Source organism: Eptatretus burgeri, chromosome 1 (genome assembly GCF_056783735.1).
Source record: "Eptatretus burgeri isolate ZD-2024b chromosome 1, Ebu_testis_v1, whole genome shotgun sequence".
Lineage (NCBI taxonomy): Eukaryota > Metazoa > Chordata > Myxini > Myxiniformes > Myxinidae > Eptatretus > Eptatretus burgeri.
The window spans coordinates 155,752,070-155,771,325 of record NC_140961.1 but is presented as its reverse complement, the minus strand read 5'-3'; the positions used below and the strand labels follow the sequence as shown (position 1 = coordinate 155,771,325).

The 19,256-nt window shown below is 39.6% G+C and overlaps 1 long non-coding RNA gene across 1 annotated transcript in view; it reads right to left on the bottom strand.

Annotated features, from left to right (window-relative positions):
* Positions 1-8,163: 8,163 nt before the first annotated feature.
* Positions 8,164-19,256, bottom strand: part of LOC147035812 (uncharacterized) — a 48,300-nt gene continuing 37,207 nt past the window's right edge. Inside the window, exon 4 of the long non-coding RNA XR_015062763.1 lies at positions 8,164-8,851. This is a non-coding gene — a long non-coding RNA (uncharacterized LOC147035812). The remainder of the gene's footprint in view (positions 8,852-19,256) is intronic.

The following is a 19,256-nucleotide window of genomic DNA, read 5'->3' as shown; positions in this document are numbered from 1 at the left end:
AACCAGAGTCATAAAAAGTTTGATGAAAGATTTCATTTGTTGATTTGGCATACCTTGCAAAATTTTGACAGACCAAGGAATGCACTTCACAGCAGAGGTATTACGAGAGTTATGTAAGGCATTGCAGGTGAAACAAAATTTTCATTGTCCATACCACCCACAATCAGCTGGGGAGATGAAATGACAGAATGGGGTGATGAAGAAGATATTGGCCAAAATTTGTGAACAGACAAATATCAAATGGTCAGACACCATACCACTCACCCTGGTAACAATGAGGAAAAACCCAAATGGGAGAACAGAGCTCTCACCACACAAAATCTTAATGGGAAGGCCAATGAGGGTATCTTACTCATATCCATTAACGATGAGGAGATGGACATAAATCAAATGGATGATACAATATTTCCATTTTTTATTTCACTAACAAACACTGTAATAGTTTTATATTCAAAGGTCAAAGAGGCCTTACATGAACCAGCAGTGAACGAGTATCACAACTTCAATGCTGGGGACTTTTTGTACATTAAGTCCTGCAAAAGAAAAAAAGGACCTGCAGGCAAGGTGGACTGGAGCATTTCAGGTACTCTTAACTACTCACATTGCAGTAAAGTGCAAAGGCAAGGCAACATGGATCCACTCCTCTCATTGCAAGAGGATCGACAAAAGTGACGCAAACAATCATGCAGAGCATTCTTCCTCGGAATGTCTTTGAGGATGGTGGTGATTATGCTGGGATTAAGTTTGTTACTGCCAATAACTTTGGTTTGCTTAATAGAGGCAGGAAAATTCCCCTGACTAGAAGGACCAGGACATGGTACCTATACTAATTCCTGTGCATATGTTCATCAAGAAAATTATTTTCAAACTGCTGTACCCACACACTAAGTTGTAATACATCCAAATCAGGCTTTGACGCATACCAATTCAAATTGCCAACCAAACACTGTGTATCAGCATTAAGAAAAAAACTGTGCATCAATATAGATGGTGAAATAAAAGATAAATCTGAGCAAACCTACTAGCGCATTTGCACCAGGATGGATTGCACGGACTAAACACCCATTTAGACATATCTCTAAAAGAAGCACAAGTAGTAAATGAAAGTAGCTGTTGGATTTTCACCCATATTCCTCATTCAGTAAAGAGTGGAATACCACTTTCTACACATCCCTTTGAAGGAGAGGATATTTGTGGTTACTCAAGGAAAATAATTACAGATCAGGGAGAACATAAATTGGAAAAGGTTTCAACGAATTTATGGAAAAGGGGCAGATATAACTGTAGAAAATCAATATATGGTAATAGACCAACTTTTTATGAACATAAAATGCCTCCACACTTCACAGTAACTACCACGATGAAAGGATTTATTTGCTTAACTAAAGATATAGTCAATAAAACCATTCATATGGAAGAGTCCACCTGTAAATATTATTTAGATGTAAGATTGGCAAGCAACTTAATCATACCAGGAGCTCCAGGGTTTCCTTACATAATATTAAGAGCTCAATAAACTTTTCCTATCATAATAGGAGTAGCCTGGAACAAAATGTACTTCATATGTGGTTATAAAGCATATCCCTGGCTTCCTATAAATTGGTCAGGCTGCTGTTACTTGGGTGATGTTGTAATCCATATGTGCCTGATAAAAAAGTCCTCATTCAAAGCTTTACATCAGAGGGGAAAAAGGACCATACTATGGCAGAATGGATTGGAATGGTGGTACTCCCTCAATATAGGAAATGGAAAGCAGGAAGAAAACTATAAGATTTAGCAGCCAGCACAGAGCAACTTGCTAATGAAACTGCTGACATCCTTGCTGACGTTAATGCTGAAATGGTGGCGATGAGGACTGTCATGCAAAATCGAATGGCTTTAGACTTGTTGCTTGCTGTGAAGGGAGGAGCATGTGCAATTATCAGTTTTGATTGCTGTACTTACATTACTGACATATCAGAACATATTACTAATCTAGCAGCTAATATCAAGAAAGAAGGAGCAAAATTATATGGTTACTTTAATGATGATTTGGGAATAGCAAGGTGGTTATCTAACTTGTTTGGTGGTTGGGTAGCTGCCATTTTAAAATTTAATTGTACAGTTACTTTAATTATCTTGATTGTATTATGTCTTATTAAATGCATGCCAGCAATAATTACCAAATGTTTTAAGGAAACTACTCCCTCTGTAAAGATACAAATTGAGGATGAGCTTGATAGCCAGATGGATAAGGAGGCCTTACAATAATTGTGCAAAATGGAACTTTAATATTATTTGGATAATATTTTGCCACTCTTCCTCATATGAATTGCAAGCCAAAGTGTGATAGTATAATGCTTATCATAGACTGAAATCATGAGATTGCTGAACATTACTAAATAATATTGGAGACTTAGTTAACATGTTGTTGGACCTTGTTGATTAATTAAGGGTACTGCAGACAAGAAAAATTCAAATGACAAATGATAAATTGTGTTTGTAAAAATAGAAAATAAATAAATAAATTAATAAACCCTTCAGATTGATGGTAGATGTAATGATGTAAGAAGATAAACAATTGGGTCTAATGCTGTGCTTGGTGTTGTGGAAGAACTATCAGTCTTCTATCAAGTTTATACTTTATATTTTTCCAAGTTTCTTATGCTCTATGCTTTGCTCAGTCCAGGTTTCTTATACCAATCGAAAGAGAAACATTGAGTCAGATACTTCGTTTACACAATGAACCAATTCAAGAAGTTGCATTTTCAGCCTTGAGCAAATCAGACTTCATAATGAAACAATTCATGGTGTTGCATTCATAATTCAACAGCAGTATGACTCCTTTTGTTCTCATCAAGATATTGGATAGGGTGAAAAACAGACTAAACAATGGAAGGATTTAAGTCCAATGCATAGCATATCATTCCTCCGAGATATCTAGAGCGAGACCATCTGATGCCAGAGCTCATAAAAATGTAAGGGCCTTTTGTCTTACAAAGCAGTTCATTTAACAAGTCGAACATTTGGGGTAGGGGGGAAGGAAGGTTGAAGGGATGTTCACTGGCAGTGCCCCCACCTCACCAGCTCCCACGCACTCACTCTGAGACTGTACTTTTTTGTACACCGACTCCTTATTGTACCAATTAAATGCACACAACTTATCCAAGAAATATAAAATCATTTTCATTAAAAGTATGTTTTAAACACAAAAGTAAATAAGATAAAAGAATGGTTTTACCTCGCTGGAATTTCTTCAGATTGTAGCATGTCATCTCGGTTGAAAATGAATATGCCATTTAACGTAAGCTGGACACTTTTGCTCCAGCATTTGTAAGTTTGTTAAAATACATTAGGCCACGCAAGCTTTATTGATGAGTGGAATTTAACTCAAAATTGATATTTAATTAAGAAAGTCTATGCTACTGCTTCAATGGAAAAGCTGCTCTCACAGTGTTGTCGAGAAAATATATTGTTAATTATGAACTGGATGTTTATACAAGAAGGTTATTAAACAGAACACTGTTTTATAGTGGTAAATGACATTAAGTGAGGAATTGATGGTGTGTATGAACTGTTAAATTATAATCAGTGTATCCACTGTTTTTAAAGTTTAACCTTGATGTTGTCTATTTCTGAGTGTTGAAAGCAAATGAACTGTGTGATCTATAATATTTTGCCGAATCGAGATTTGAGGTAATTCCACTGAGTGATTGGATGAAGGGGTGTACCCACATTTGGAAAATTGTGCATTAAAATTGTTATCTCAGCACGACCCGCTTCCTGGGGAGTTGAAAAGAGCAAGTGAAAGAAAGCCACTTAAGAGAATGTTGGACAAGCCAAAACCAGGCAAGGCAAAGAGTTGAATCCACCATTGCATGGCCTCTGCCTGTGGGAGCGACCCCAACTACATTTGTGACCTCACTCTGCAGATGCACTGTGTACTTACCATTGAGGTACGACACACAACATGGACTCGGATAGCTCATACAGCAAATCATATGCAACCCAGTGTCAGGTCCAAGCTCCATACTTACCAGGACCTACCTTCTCCGTGATTCAAGGAGTGACTTGACTGTGTTTCCTGTTAAGTGCTACCTAATCTGCATCTTGGCCCGCTTGCCTTCAGACCTCTAGTGACATGCCTTTTGCAGCTCGTGACAGCTGTCGGTGAACATGCCTGGGAGCAAGTGGAAATTTGCTCATCAACCGAGCTGAGGTGTTCTTGGAATGGTCCTCCTCCAGCTTCTTTCTCCGATGGCCTTCATTGCTAATAATGTGGGTGAACTAGTGGGAAAAAAATGATGCTCTCCTCCAGGAACAGCATATGATGAAATAACAAGTAACATAATTATTCAAAATTATCCCTAATAGGACAACAGGGGGTAATGTGGAAGTATAAATAATTACTTTATTATGTATTCACTTTTGTCACTTAAATGATAAGCACATATACTCTTGTGTTTTCAGCAAATAGGTATGAACTTTTTTTATTGCACTGGATTTAGAACAGCTTTCTGGAAAAAAAACAAAGTCCCCTTCCCATCAGCCTTTCTGATATCCATATTTCTTCATCAATATAATATAATTTTCAATTTGCTCTTAATCTTATTAAAATATACACTCAATATTAAGGAATCACCACGTATCAAATAATTATTTTAGCTGGAGTGTACAAGTGTGACGATGTCTGGAGCACTGGAATGTGAACTTTGAATAACCATTGTTCTGTATCATTGGAATGTTTATTTACGTTAGCATGCATCTTCAATCATAAAACCTTATCTTACTCCTGGTTGTAAAGTTACTTTTGAGCTTTGGGGATTGGTACATCTTGGAATGACCACTGCCAAAAGGAGGAGGAGATTGGGACCATACTCTGTGCAGAGGGTGGTGCTGCTTAAGCAGTCTCCTTAGCTATTGAGCACAATCCTGGACGTGTCACCACTCTGACACAGTCCAGCATGCTGGCACTCATTTTGCCGACCTCAGAAGGATGACAGAACGAGATAACCCCACCTGGTATTAATTCAAAAGCTGAGCAGGATTTGAGGATCCTCAGATCCAAAGAACTCAGGATCCTCAGATCCAAAGCACACCACCCGAACCATTAAGCCAATATGGGGCATACTGCCAAAAGTTCATGAGTTATCACCCACCCTTCTTCCTGAAGTTGGCCATCACAGTTCTTTTTCTCATATCTTTCAAACCTTTTGCGAGTAACTATCAACAGATGTTTACCCAAACTCACCCCTCCCCATTCTGTTGAGTATAAGTGAGACTCAGATCTATGTGAAATTAGAAAGAGGACTGTGTGTGATTTTGCTTTTATCTTGTATTTTTTTATCATCTTTCTCCATGCATATAATTAAATGATTCAAACACTGACAGAGAAGAAGTGAATTGTTCGACAATACCACCAGTCACAAAGCCTGGTGTAATGACAGAGCTGAGCTGTTCAATGAGTTGAGGGGCAAAATTGTACATGCGCTGAGGGTGGACAAGGAGATCTGTGTGTGAGGAATCTGAGAAAGGGTAGATCATCACCTGTGGACAACTGATTCTCATTCTGTTTCCAGATGAACCATTGCATTACATTACTCCAATCTTGTCCCTCGGTGTACTGCATTTCCAAAGGATGGTTCAGAGCTCTTGATTGAAGAGTGTGAGAAGAAGGACCATTGGGCAAGTCACTTTGAGTGGCTTTGCCAGTCTGACTCACCAGCTCTTGATTTCCTTGTCAGGGGTGTTACTATTCCTATTGCTGACCCTCCAATCAAATGTGAACTGCCTTAATTTGTGGAAACACAGGCTACAGTTACACAGTTAAAATGGGCATAACTCCTGGGAATTGTGGCATCCATGCTGATTTACCAAGGCTTGAGGAAATGCAGTAACTCATGTTATTGCATGCAGTTCTGTGATCTGTGTTGAAAACAGGCATCATCCCAACTGATTGGAAGAGAAGCCGTGTTGTCCATCTCTGGAAAGGGAAGCGTCATCACCAGGATGGTCACAACTACCAAGAGGTGACGCTGCTTTCAAGGTCTTTGCTGGGATAACTATTGATTGGGTTTGCCACCATCTGCTTGAGCACCAGCGTCCAGAGCAGTCAGGCTTTACACCAAAGAGGTCAACGATTGACCGTATCCTTGCACTTCGTGTCCTCACCGAACGCAGACGAGAGTTTCGGCAGGGGCTGCTTGCAGCCTATGTTGATCTCTGTAAAGCGTTCGATTCAGTGAATCGGGATGTCCTCTGGAGGATTCTTGGTCTTCGTGGGGTGCCAACGAAACTGATCGATCTGATGTCTGAACTCTACTCTGGTACTGAGAGTGCTGTGAAGTGTGGTGGTACCATCTCTGACTTATTTCCAGTTGTTACTGGAGTTCGTCAGGGATGTGTACTTGCCCCCACACTTTTCAGCACTTGTATGGACTGGATTTTTGGGAGGATGTCGGAGAGATCAAGTTGCGGTGCATCGTTTGGCAATGTCAAGATCTCGGACCTTGATTTTGCAGATGATGCAGTCATCTTTGCGGAGACTTTAGACATCCTCTTGGGGGCCCTCAAGGTGCTGAATGAGGAGTCAGAGCCGTTGGGATTACGGATTTCTTGGGTCAAAACTAAGATCCAGGTTTTCCGTGACATCTTGGATGCTGCTGTCCTGTCTGTGTCTGTTTGTGGTGAGGATGTTGAGGTCGTGGATAGATTCACTTACCTTGGCAGTGATATTCATGTCTCCGCAGGTTGTGAGCCGGAGGTCAATAGATGTCTGGGTCGGGCCTGGGGAGTCATGGATTCACTGGATCATGGGGTGTGGTGCTGCCGGTACCTGTGCGGGAGGACGAAAGTCCGAGTCTTCAGGTCCTTGGTACTTCCAGTCTTGCTCTATGGGTGCGAGACTTGGACTTTGACCAAGGATCTGAGACGGAGACTTAATTCCTTTGGTACCAGGTCTCTTCGGAGAATCCTTGGCTATCGCTGGTCGGATTTTGTGTCCAACGAGCGGTTGCTGAGAGAGACTCGGATGAGATTTGTTACCTGCATAGTCCGTGAGCATCAGCTGCGGCTGTATGGACATGTGGCTCGTTTTCCTGACGCTGATCCTGCTCACCAGATTCTCTCAGCGAGGGAGTCTCATGAGTGGAGGAGGCCAGTGGGCCGACCACGTGCCTCATGGTTGCAGCAGGTTGACCATCATCTCAAGGAGATGGGGATGGGCCTGGCATCTGCCTGGGGCATGGCCAGACGGAGGCCCCTGGAGTACCGGCGGAAAATGGACGCAGCGACGCGCTGTTCTGGCACATGCTCCCATACCTGACCTGACCTGACTGAAATCTGTCAGGGGTGTGTACTGGCCTCCACACTTTTCAGTGCTTGGATGGACTGGATTCTGGTGATTTGTCAGAGATGTGTTACATCATATGGGAGTGTCAAGATCTCTGACCTTGATTTCACAGTTGATACAGAGCCTAGTTTTTTTTGGAGCATCATGAGGGAAGGGGGCCAATGGGCTGACCACGTCTCTCATGGTTGCAGCACTTTGATCGGCATATCAAGGAGATGGGGATGGGCCAGGCCTCTGCCTGGACATCCTCCAGGCAGAGGCCCCTGGAGTATCAGTGGAAAGTGGATGTGGCAACACGCTACTGCAACACATGTTCTTACACTTGACCTGACCTGGGGGGTTATTGGCTCAAACATGAACTACGACACATCCAAATGACCCATCTTCTTACCTTGCCTTTGAGCTTTGTCTGGTGTTACAGAGAGGACAAAGAAGAATTACACTTTCCTAAATCTAATGCCAATGTCAACTGTACTACCCTTCATGGCAAATATCCAAACAGGGCAACTTCACACTCACAGGTCCCTGGTTGGACAAGTGAAAAGAATAAAATAATGCTGGATGAAGGATAGAAGGCCAGTGGGGTGTCCAACATCCAGAGGAAAGCAAATATTGGAGAATTATATCATTGAAGCTTGAATTACTTGTGAAGAAGCAAAATATGTACAGCACAGGACCGGAAATAGTGGAGAACTGCGTTCTGGCCTTATGAGTAACAGCAGCGAATGATAAAGAGAATAATTATCTTTATTCACTTAAATAATCACAAACAATGTAGAAGTGACACATTGGAAGAGATGAAATAATGTATTTTCCACAAAGAACAGCCGTATTTTAATGTGAATATTTGAGCTTTTCTCAAAAGCTCAACAAATAGATGCAACTTGCACATTGAAAACAATGGAAATGTATTAACACAAATGTTGGAAAATCAGTTTCTGCCTTGACTTGCATTTCTATATCAACATTCTGAATCTTAAAAATAATATTTAAGAACAACATATATTATGCACTTGAATGCTGGAGTAAAAGTATTCTACTTATTGCTTTTCCAGAATTTGATTGCACAATAGCATTTTGGGACAAAAACACAACCCAAAATCCCAAAGGCCACACCAAGGAGAGCAAATATTTCAGAGGCAGTGGAATATTTTCCCTGTGTACTTGCATAGGCTGGAACAAAGGCCAAACATATGAGACAGCAGACAAGCATGCTGAAGGTAATAAATCTTATCTCCCTGAATGATGAGGAAAGTTCAGAGATTTTAACCGAAAAGCATAAACATGTTAAAATCAAGAGTCCCAGGTAAGAAAAAGCACTGATTGGCCAAACAGGTGATGAATCTCGACACTCCAATATGACAGTTCCTGGATTTGCTGATATATTTTTCATTGACTTTGTGGGGTTCCATAAGATCCAAGAAATACAAAGTAACAGTTGAGGGCTCACACCCAACAACACGAAAACTTGGGGATTTAGTCTTCTCAACATTATCCAGAAGCCAATATCTGTAAATGGGGCTGGAAAAATGGTTCTGTTTAGTGAACATTTGGATTATAACAAGATATGTTTCCTGAAAATTATCATTGTACTTATGATAATGATAAAAAAATTGGTGACGTCCAAGTGATTGCTCAGCTGACCTAACGACGTGCCTGGTGCTGGTTTTCACTCTTGGTATATTCTAATCTGTCTTGGAGGTGCCATTTGGTGTTCTTCAAGGAGATGGAGATCCATCCTGGAGTTCATATTATTTTATAAGTCAGTTCCCCAATATAAATGTAAAACATGGCATGCTGTTTGAGTTAAGAGTACTTGTTTTCTTGTAAAAACAAGTAAGAAAACACATAAAATTTCCATGCCTCCATTGTTTCAGTAATTTTGCAATATGGAGATGAAGGGCTGGGCCATATTTATGTACAACTATAATGGCCACTACTCTACCAGTCAGCCATCGTTTATCAGATTGCAAAATAAATTGATCTGGACATACATGGCATCATTTAATGTGCTTTTGCCAAATTTTTTAAACAAAATTGGACCATGTACGTCTCAGAAATGGTTGGGGACACAAGAAAGCAACAAAATAGCTGCCAGTCGGCCATCTTGGATCTGATCTCAAAAACAATTTCTTTTATTCTTTATCTATCAGCACCTTGAAGCCACCATTCTTTATCTATCTGCCAAGTTTGAACAACATCAATAAATGCATCTCCGTGAAATGCTTGAGGTGAGATGAAATCTAACGGCGGCTAAAAATTGTGAAAAAAGGTACAACAAGAAAACGAGCAGACAGATTGTGGACCATAGCTAGGAATTGTTTTGTGTCTTTTTGTGTGGTGTATTTTGTATGGTGTTTGTGTACTGGTGTTATGTAATTAATAATAGACATAATTAGAACTGCCACTTTATAACTGCTGTCAGTGATGACTGGGTACCAAGACGTAGTGCTTTGATGCAACCCTGCTTTCATTGGACACCTGCCCCTGAGCCATGACGATTTTTTTATTATTCAATTTAATTTAGATGGGATTAAAATAAATTCAATTCAAATCAAATCGAAGACCAAAGGGTACAGTCTTGCATGTGAGTAATCAGAAGGAACCCAAACAAGAAAAAAACAAATATGAAGTCATCAGGAGGAACCTGGATAGGATTCACATGTCAGGTGCAATGTTACTACCCACAAACCCATCCATGCACAGCCAAGTGAGCCTCATTCCAAAGAAAATACATAAATTTAAAAAAAACAGAATCAAAAAGAACCCAGATTAAAATAAATATATATATATATATATATATATATATATATATATATATATATATATATATATATATATATATATATATATATATATATATATATATATTCTGGTTGCCAGACCATTTGTTCGATGAAGTTGAAATTTAAAACATGTATTCCACAATAAGTTAACATCATAGTTCTGAAGTTTTACGTCGATTGATGAAACGTTTTCAGATAAAACATAATTTAATATTTTTCTTCAATCCAATATGGCTGGCAAACCATGTGACCTGTCAATTATTCCTTCACAAACTTGTTTACTAATGGCTTGTGGAACATTTACATGAAACTGTGAATTTGTTTCCCCCAAATCTGTCCAGCCATTCTGGAGACGATTTTTTTTTATAGGTTTTACAGTAAATCCAATACGGCTGCCAAACCATGCGATCTATGACATCATATTTGTAAAACTTTTGTTCCTCATGGATAGGCTGTTATATGTGTAAAATTTCACCTCAATCTGTTCAGCCACCACAGCGAAGAATATCTTTGAAGGTTTAAAAAAAACAAAAAACAATATGGCTGCAGAATCACGTGACCGATGACATCTTCAATATTTGTTTCTGTGAACCATTTTATCCCAAGATGACCCTCAAAAATTTTCATACAAATTGGACGTAGCATTCTACATATACATAGATGACGTCATAACAAAGGCACCTATATTGTCAGAAAAAAATGACATTCCCCATAAGGAGAACTTCCAGTTCAACAAGTTTCAATTTTTTCCTTGGTGCAGTTTCAGAGATACATCTGCGGCTGGTCCCCGCAACGTTGCCTCCAAATTCCCTGTACGTTCCCGCTCATTCCACCCGTTTAGTTGGGAAATACACTCAAATTGCATCAGAAAAGCTTCAAGGCTCCCTGACCCGTCAAAATTTACCAGGGGGATCACTTTTACGGTGGCCCGCTTCCCAGTTTCTCCTTTGTCCGAATCCAGCCCAGGGATCAAACACCCTTGTGGCTGCGTATCCAATTTCGGAGCCAACTGTGGCCAAAGATGTTTTGTGGTGAGGGTCTCATGGGTCAATTTTGCCTCCTGTTCCAAACGTTGAATGGACTGATTCACCTCTTCCCGCAGGATCTTCTGGGCCCGCACAACGTCCTGCAAGGCTCCGTCGCGAGTTTGTAGCTGCTCCTCAACCAACCCGGACACTCTACTTACAAAAGACGGCTCTACCAGGCCTTTATCCAAGACTTCATCTTGGCTCATAATTTTATCTTGTTCGTCCAAACGAGTCTCCAATCCTTTTACCTCCTCCGCCAAATTCATCCCTTGCTTCCTCAGCTCTCCCCACTCTTCTACTTGCAGCTGCATACAAGCATCCACACAGGCACGATGACGTTCCAGGCTTTCATCCACTTTATCAACCCGAATGTTCGTTGCATCAATTTTATCTTCCAATTTTTTTCGTATATTTTCCCCCTCCAATGTAATTTCTACCTTTGTTTCCTCCAATCTATCCTCGAATTTACTTTGTATTTCCCCCAATTGAACATCCACACACTCCTGCATCTCAGTTTTCATTTTCTCCATCTTTTCCCCCAATTCATCCCTCATTAAATCAATCCGTGCACCCAACTGTTCCCCCATTACCCCCAATTGATCTCTCATTTCTGCCCTCTGTGTCACGAATTGATTTGTAATTTGTGCTGTCATGTCTGCTATTAAACGTTCCAACATTGTCTGGATCGTCATCGCACCGGTTTCCGGCGCTGCCGGCCCCGTTACGGGCGATGAAGCACGGTCCACGCTTGGAATGGGGGAGGTTCCAATCCTACCCCCGTCTCTCCCTTCTTCTCCCGACTCGCTGCCAGACACGTGGCCTTCCTCCTCAAACATCTGCACATCCGCCATGGTGCAGAAGTCCCGTTTGCCACCAATTAAATTTAATTTGAAAACTCCCGCCAAAATTTTCCCGCGCTCGCGCGGTTTTCTGTCGTAATTTTATATTCCAATTTGTGGCGAGATTTCAGTCCTGGTATATTCTCCCGATACCAATTATAATTTAGAGGGGTTCGAACATCCAACACCCTGACACCAATGTGACGTCCACGGGACTTGAACAGTCCCGCCAACATAGAATGAGCCGAAACGATGGAGGCGGTTTATTTTTTATAAAACCCAAAGTTGGCGGTTTTAATCGCTCTACCGCAAACGGGACGAGGAAGGTGGCACGAGTCGCTTTTCACTGAGTTAATAACGTTTATTTCTCTAATCAGAAATAATAAGACTCGGCAAGAGGAGGGATCCGGGGCGCTTCGACAGGATGGTGGTGTGGGTTCGGGCGTGGGGAAAACACAAACAATTCCAATGGATATACAAATCTCAAACCCTCTAAGGCGCCAGGTGAACACACACACACACACACACACACACACACACACACACACACACACACACACACACACACACACACACACACACACACACACACACACACAACGTAGCTGGTCCTTGTGGTCAGGCTGGCCCGTGGTGTAGACACAACAGTCCCGGGATTGGCGTCGGACGAGCTGGCGTTGCGCTCGTCAGGGGCAGGAGACACCGTGGTGCTGTCTACCTCCTGGTGTCGGCGCAAGTCCGCTTACAGCCGCCAGGGAGCCAGTTCTGGCGTCAAGTTGCGAGCAGGAGAGGGAGGCAGGTCTGTCCGCCGTTCGACCCCGTACTCCGAGCCAGCAGAACCCCAGAGCCAACTGAGGTGAGGCACGAGGCACAGCTCGGCCACGAGACACGATCAATCCAGGATCGAATCAGCGCAACAAAACAGCACGCTCCCAGCACAACAGCCTACACCAAAACGGTTTTTCTTTACCGATCTTCTCCCTTCCACCCCTTTTTCCCGAACAAAACCTTTTTATCCTCGAGTCCTCATCACTTCCAATCGAGCCGTTTTATTGGCCCTCCGCCGTCGCCTTCCGCCAATCGTGATCACGGGGCGGAGCCATCCGCAGCACTGTCCTGTGACGTCACGGCAAGCCTTCAGGGAATACTAACAGGGTTTACGCAGACACACTTACCCTATCACGTCTCCTATCTAATTACGTGACAATTATCATTTCACCCTTGAAGAAATGGACATTTACTAGACAACTTATCACCACTGAATTGCTACTTATTACATTGAGATCCTGGTAAACTCGAACAGCATGGCATACCTAATTAAACATCCGAATTACCCTTTGAATGCATACCCCCCCCCCCCCCCCAGACGTAACAATATAAAGTGATGCAGAATCCAGATCTTGATTTTGAACATCTTTTTGTCCTGTGGATTTCTATCAGCTGTTAAAATTTCATCCAAATAGGTTAAGAATTGTGAGCTGTAGAATGAATACAACTTTTTTTAAATCACGCCAATAGCTCTAAAATTTGACCGCATACGCTTGTGAAAACTGTGCATAATTTGTACTAATATGCATTTTAAAACACTTAGATATTCCAATGAAGTTTGCTTTGGCATCAACAGGAAGTCGCTACAACTTCCGGTTACTGAGTTATGTTCAAAAACTTGTTTTCACCTTTTTTTTGACGTAACATCGTGACATTAAGTGTGATTATGACGTGGTTTGATTCCAGACTATTTCAGCAAGATTGGCTATCACGTGTTAAAATTTGAGAACGATTGCTTCAGTAGTTTCGGCTGCACATGATCGTAAATATATATTTTTTTAAATGATGCCAATAGGCAAAAATTTTACGTCATACGCTTGCGAAAACTATGCGTAATTTGTAATAAGATGCATTTGATAATAATTTAGATATTTGAATGCAGTTTAATATGGCGTCAACCGGAAGTCGCTACGACTTCCGGTCACTGAGTTATGTCCAAAAATGTGTTTTCATGTTGTGTGACGTCACGTTGCGACGTATAGTCCGATTAAGACGGCGTTTGGATGCGGACCGTCTCAGGTGGATTGATAGTACACAGGATTGATAGTACACCTGTGTACTTATCAGGTGTAAAAATTTAAGAACAACTGTAGACGACTGGACAAACAAACAAACCAACAAACGGAACAGACCAACATACTTGACAAAATCGAAGATTTCGCCAAGTAACAAGAAGATGTCGTGCAGCGCACAACACTTGCAAAATCCATTAAACAAATTTGACCTCAAAAATAATTGGTGGTTGAATTCAATACCCAATTGTGCAACTCCTCTTCAAATTTCAAATGAATCAGATAAAAATTGACAATTTTTGAAAATTGGCCTATGTTGACCTTTTCGCCTATTAGGACTTCAAAATAATTGGTGGTTAAATTTAGTGACCTGAAATATAAATCCTCTTCAAATTTCAAGAAAATCGGATGAAAATTGAGGATTTTGGAAATCTCACCAAAGTTTTTGACCTTTGGCCTATGTTGACCTTTTGACCTCAAAAACAATAGGCATCTTCATTTTGCCAAACTCGACCATGTGGTGATGTTTCGTGAAGATCGGTTAAAATTGTGACCTGTAGGCGATAAACAGACAGACAAACAAACAGACAAACAGACAGAACAACAGAATCGACTGACCAGCATACTTGAAAAATCTTTGATTTTGCAAGAAGTAAAAAAGACAGACAGAATAATAAGAATAAGACATCGTGCAGAGCATCATACTTGCAAAATCAAGAAAACAAATTTGACCTAAAAAAATAATTGGGGGTTGAATTGAATGACAAAATATGCAACCCTTCTTCATATTTCAAGTGAATCGGATGAAAATTGACAATTTTAGAAAGTCGGAATATGTGTACCTGAAAAAATATTTGGTGGTTGAATTCAGTGACCTGAAACATAAATCCTATTCAAATTTCAAGTCAATCAGATGAAAATTGAGGATTTTAGAAACACCACCTCAGTTATTGACCTTGGGCCTATGTTGACATTTTGGTCCATGTTGACCTCAAAAATGATTCGCTGCTTGAAATCAGTGACCTAAAATATAAATCCTCTTCAAATTTCAACTCAAGAGGATGAAAATTGAGAATTTAAAAATTCCACCTAAGTTGTTGACTTTTGGCCTCGGTTAACCTTATAGTCCATGGTGACCTCACAATTAATTGGTTGTTTGAATTGAGTGACCTGAAATATAAATCCTCTTCAACTTTCAAGTCTATCGGATGAAAATTGAGGATTTTAGGAATCTCACCAAAGTTGTTGGCCTTTGGCCTGTGTTGACCCTTTGACCTTAAAAACAATATGCGTTTTCCGTATGATGAACTCTCCCATGTGGTGTAGTTTCGTGAAGATTGGTTTAAAATTGTGACCTGTAGACAACAAACAGACAAACAGACAAAAAGATAGAATAACAAAATCGACTGACCAATATACTTGAAAAATTTTAGATTTTGCAAGTAACAAACAAGAAAAAGACGTAGTGCACAGCACAATACTTGCAAAATCCACCCCCCTCTCCAAAGGTTTCCATGAATGCATCAAATTGCACATTTCATTCGATTAAAATTGGCAATCTTAATCAAAGCTCAGGTCAATCGGATGAAAATTAATTATTTTTCATATTGAAATTGATGATTTTAGAAGTTTTACCTTGAGTTAACCTTTGACCTATTGACCTCAAAATAGATGGCTTCCAAAATCCAAGATGCACTATGCAATTGCTGCTTTATGTTCTGGTTAACTTGATATAAATTGATGATTTTTCAGATGAAATTTGATGATTTTCGAAGTTTGAACTTGAGTTGACCTTTGACCTCAAAAAGAGTTGCATTCCCAATTCAGAGATGGACTTTGTAAATCCTGGTCAACTTTCAAGTTAATCGGATGTAAATTGATGATAGTAGGGTGGATATGCTGATTCTGGCTCACTTTCCCCCATGTTAATGAATGGGGGATTCTCAGCGATTCATATTTTTTTCCCCTAAAAAAATAAACCTCCTTTTTATCCCAACCTGTTGAATTCTTTAGTGTTAAAATATCTAAAACATGTAAGTGGTTGGAGATTTTAATAGCCTCCCCTTTAAGCCAGCAGCACTTTTTTAAAAAAAACAATGCATATTGTTTAGCTCACTCATTGAACCTATAAAGATTTGTTCATTCTCAAATTCCTTCAATAGTTTAATTTTCTTTGCACAATAAATCCCATCTAAAATATTTAAAATTAAAATGTTTGAATATTTATATTTTTCAAGATACCCCTTTTGTGTCATTATGAAATGATAAACTTCTCTTAATGCTCTTGTTTGACTACCACCTGAGCCTCAGATTATTTTTTGCCCAAGCTACGCCAAGTTTTCATAAGCCGCGCCCACTTTTTATTAAGCTACGCCCACTTTCATGAGAAATTTTTATAAGCCACGCCCACTTTCCCTAAGCTCCGCCCACTTTTACTAAGCCCCACCTACTCATACATTATTTCCAGTTTATCTCTGACTCACAAAGAATTCACTAGAAAATTTTAGAATGGTATGTTTTTAGAAAAATTTCCCAACGGAGGTTTGCTTGGGCTTGCCCAGGGAATTTCCAAAGGAAACCACCCCCACCAGTCTTTCTCGAAAAAGCTTCAAACCCAGACTCCATTATAAACATATTTATCTTGCCAAAATGAAGTTTTTGCAAGATATGTTAGTCAGCTTGTATGTTTTTACTTTTACTGAGAATGGAGTGCTGTGCTGAGCTTGAGTGGGATGACTTTGGAGTTCTACTACTTGTATGGAACTAAACCTTCAAGTTGATAAACTGGATTCAAACCTCTTAACTATTGAGGTAAGATTTTATTTTCCTAGTTACAGAGTTTGATTTTAGCATATAATCATTTCATAATTAAATCACTTATATTAATTAATGCAATATTATTTTCTCTCACAGGAAATTGTATCTGAATTACAAAATGAAAACACTGCTTTTGCCATAACTTGGGACGAAATTGTTCGTTTGGTTGAAGACGTTATGAGCGACCAAGACCCACAGAACGAGCTCGTCCTTGATGACCCAACCAAAGAGTTATACCTTGGAGACCAGCAAAATCCTGAAAAAGAGTTTTACAGAAATAGTACTCATTGCGAGTTATCAAGACAATACCCACTCAACAAGTTATACCTTGATGAGCCAGAACACAATTTTACCTTGGAGACTCACAAATTTTGAAAAAAATCAGTAAATGAGATCTGCCTTGGTGGTTTAAATAACTACCTTGGAGACTCGGGAAAAGGGTTCTGCCAAGATTTTTCGAAATATGAAACCTACCTTGGAGAATCACAAATTTCAGACATTTTGAAAAATGGAGATTTCCTTGATGATCCACAGTTATACTATGTGAGATCAATCACTGAACAACATAAAAATTGGAAAAATGGAGTTTTCCTTGATGATCAACAGTTATATTATGTGAGATCTATCACTGAAACCCATAAAATTGGAATAATGGGGTTTTCCTTGATGATCCACAGTTATACTATGTGAGAGTTATCACGGAAACCCACAATATTTCTGGAAATTGTGGTTCTACCTTGGAGTCTTGGATAGATGGTTATATTTTTGGAGACTTTAAATGTAGGTTCTGGCTTGATAACTCACAATGTGATAAATATCTTGGAAACTCAACAGGAATGTGGTTATACCTTGGAGAATTGGAAAGTTGGGTTTATTTTGGAGACTTGAAATGTGGTTTCTACCAAGACTCTTGGGGATCTCAACCTATCGATGTGATTCCTTGTAGGATGGTGCTTGATGAGAGCAAAATCAAGAAAGTTCTGGGAAGAAAGTGCAGGAAAGTTCTTTCTCCCCTTTATACTTTATCAAACCTGAAAGCCTTAAAAGACAGAATTGGAAGAAGAGAAAAAAAACATAAAATATATATATTATTGAAATACGTATTTAAATAAAAGATAAGAAGTTGGGCGAGGGTTGGGTTGGAGTTGAGATTTTGAATGTGAGGGTTGGGATTGAGATTTTGAATGTGAGGGTTGGGGTGGGTTTGCGTTGGGGTTGGGATTTTCAATGTGAGGGTTAGGGCGGGTTTGCATTGGGGTTGGGATTTTGAATGTGAGGGTTAGGGCGGGTTTGCATTGGGGTTGAGATTTTGAATGTGAGGGTAAGGGTTGATTATGCTCCCTGTTATATCATCACACACACACAGACACACACACACACACACACACACACACACACACACACACACACACACACACACACACACACACACACACACACACACACACACCAACAAACAAAAGTTAAGCCTTGACGATTCAGTTGAGGATTCTGTGTTTGGGGTTCACAGATCTAAGAACGTCCCCCATTGGACACACACTAACAAAGAAAAGTTAAGCCTTGAATATTCAGTTGAGGATACTGTGTTTGGGGTTCAGAGATCTTAGAACGTACCTGATTGCGCACACACCAACAAACAAAAGTTAAGCCTTGACTATTCAGTTGAGGATTCTGTGTTTGGGTTCACAGATCGAAGAACGTCCCCCTTGACACACAATATATATATATATATATATATATATATATATATATATATATATATATATATATATATATATATATATATATATATATACATATATATTTTTTTTAATTTATCCCTGTTATACACCTCAGACTTGGTCCTCGAGTGTCCATAAAGGTGTATAGTTGAGGGGAGTGAAGCGCCAACCTATTGCTCCCATGAGTATTATGTGCTTAATTTTGTCTTTCGTAATTCCTGTGAATAAAATGAACCTAAAATCTCTTCCCCTTCTAAATCATATACCTTATAAGTCCATGCAACTGTATCTATTACATCAACAATTTTAAAAAGATCATTTGTCCACAGCTTTGTATAACCCTTTTCAAAATGAGATTTCTATATATTCTGATGATAATCAAAAACTTTGAACTTAGGTTTTTTGATATTAATCTCTTTTTCATATTTTAATTTTGTAAATGTTTCTGATGGTTTCATATTCGTTGATGTGTGAATTGTGTCGTTATACTTATCTGCAATATCCTGAATAAAATTGACCATTGTTGTGAACAGAGTTGTGTGAATTTTTTTATATAGTCTCTCTTTTAAGGTACGAGTAAAACGTTCAATAACAACGGCTTTTCCTTCATTAAAGGTACTGTATAATGTAATACTGTTATTTTTTAGAAAATTCATAAATATCTTGTTATAAAAC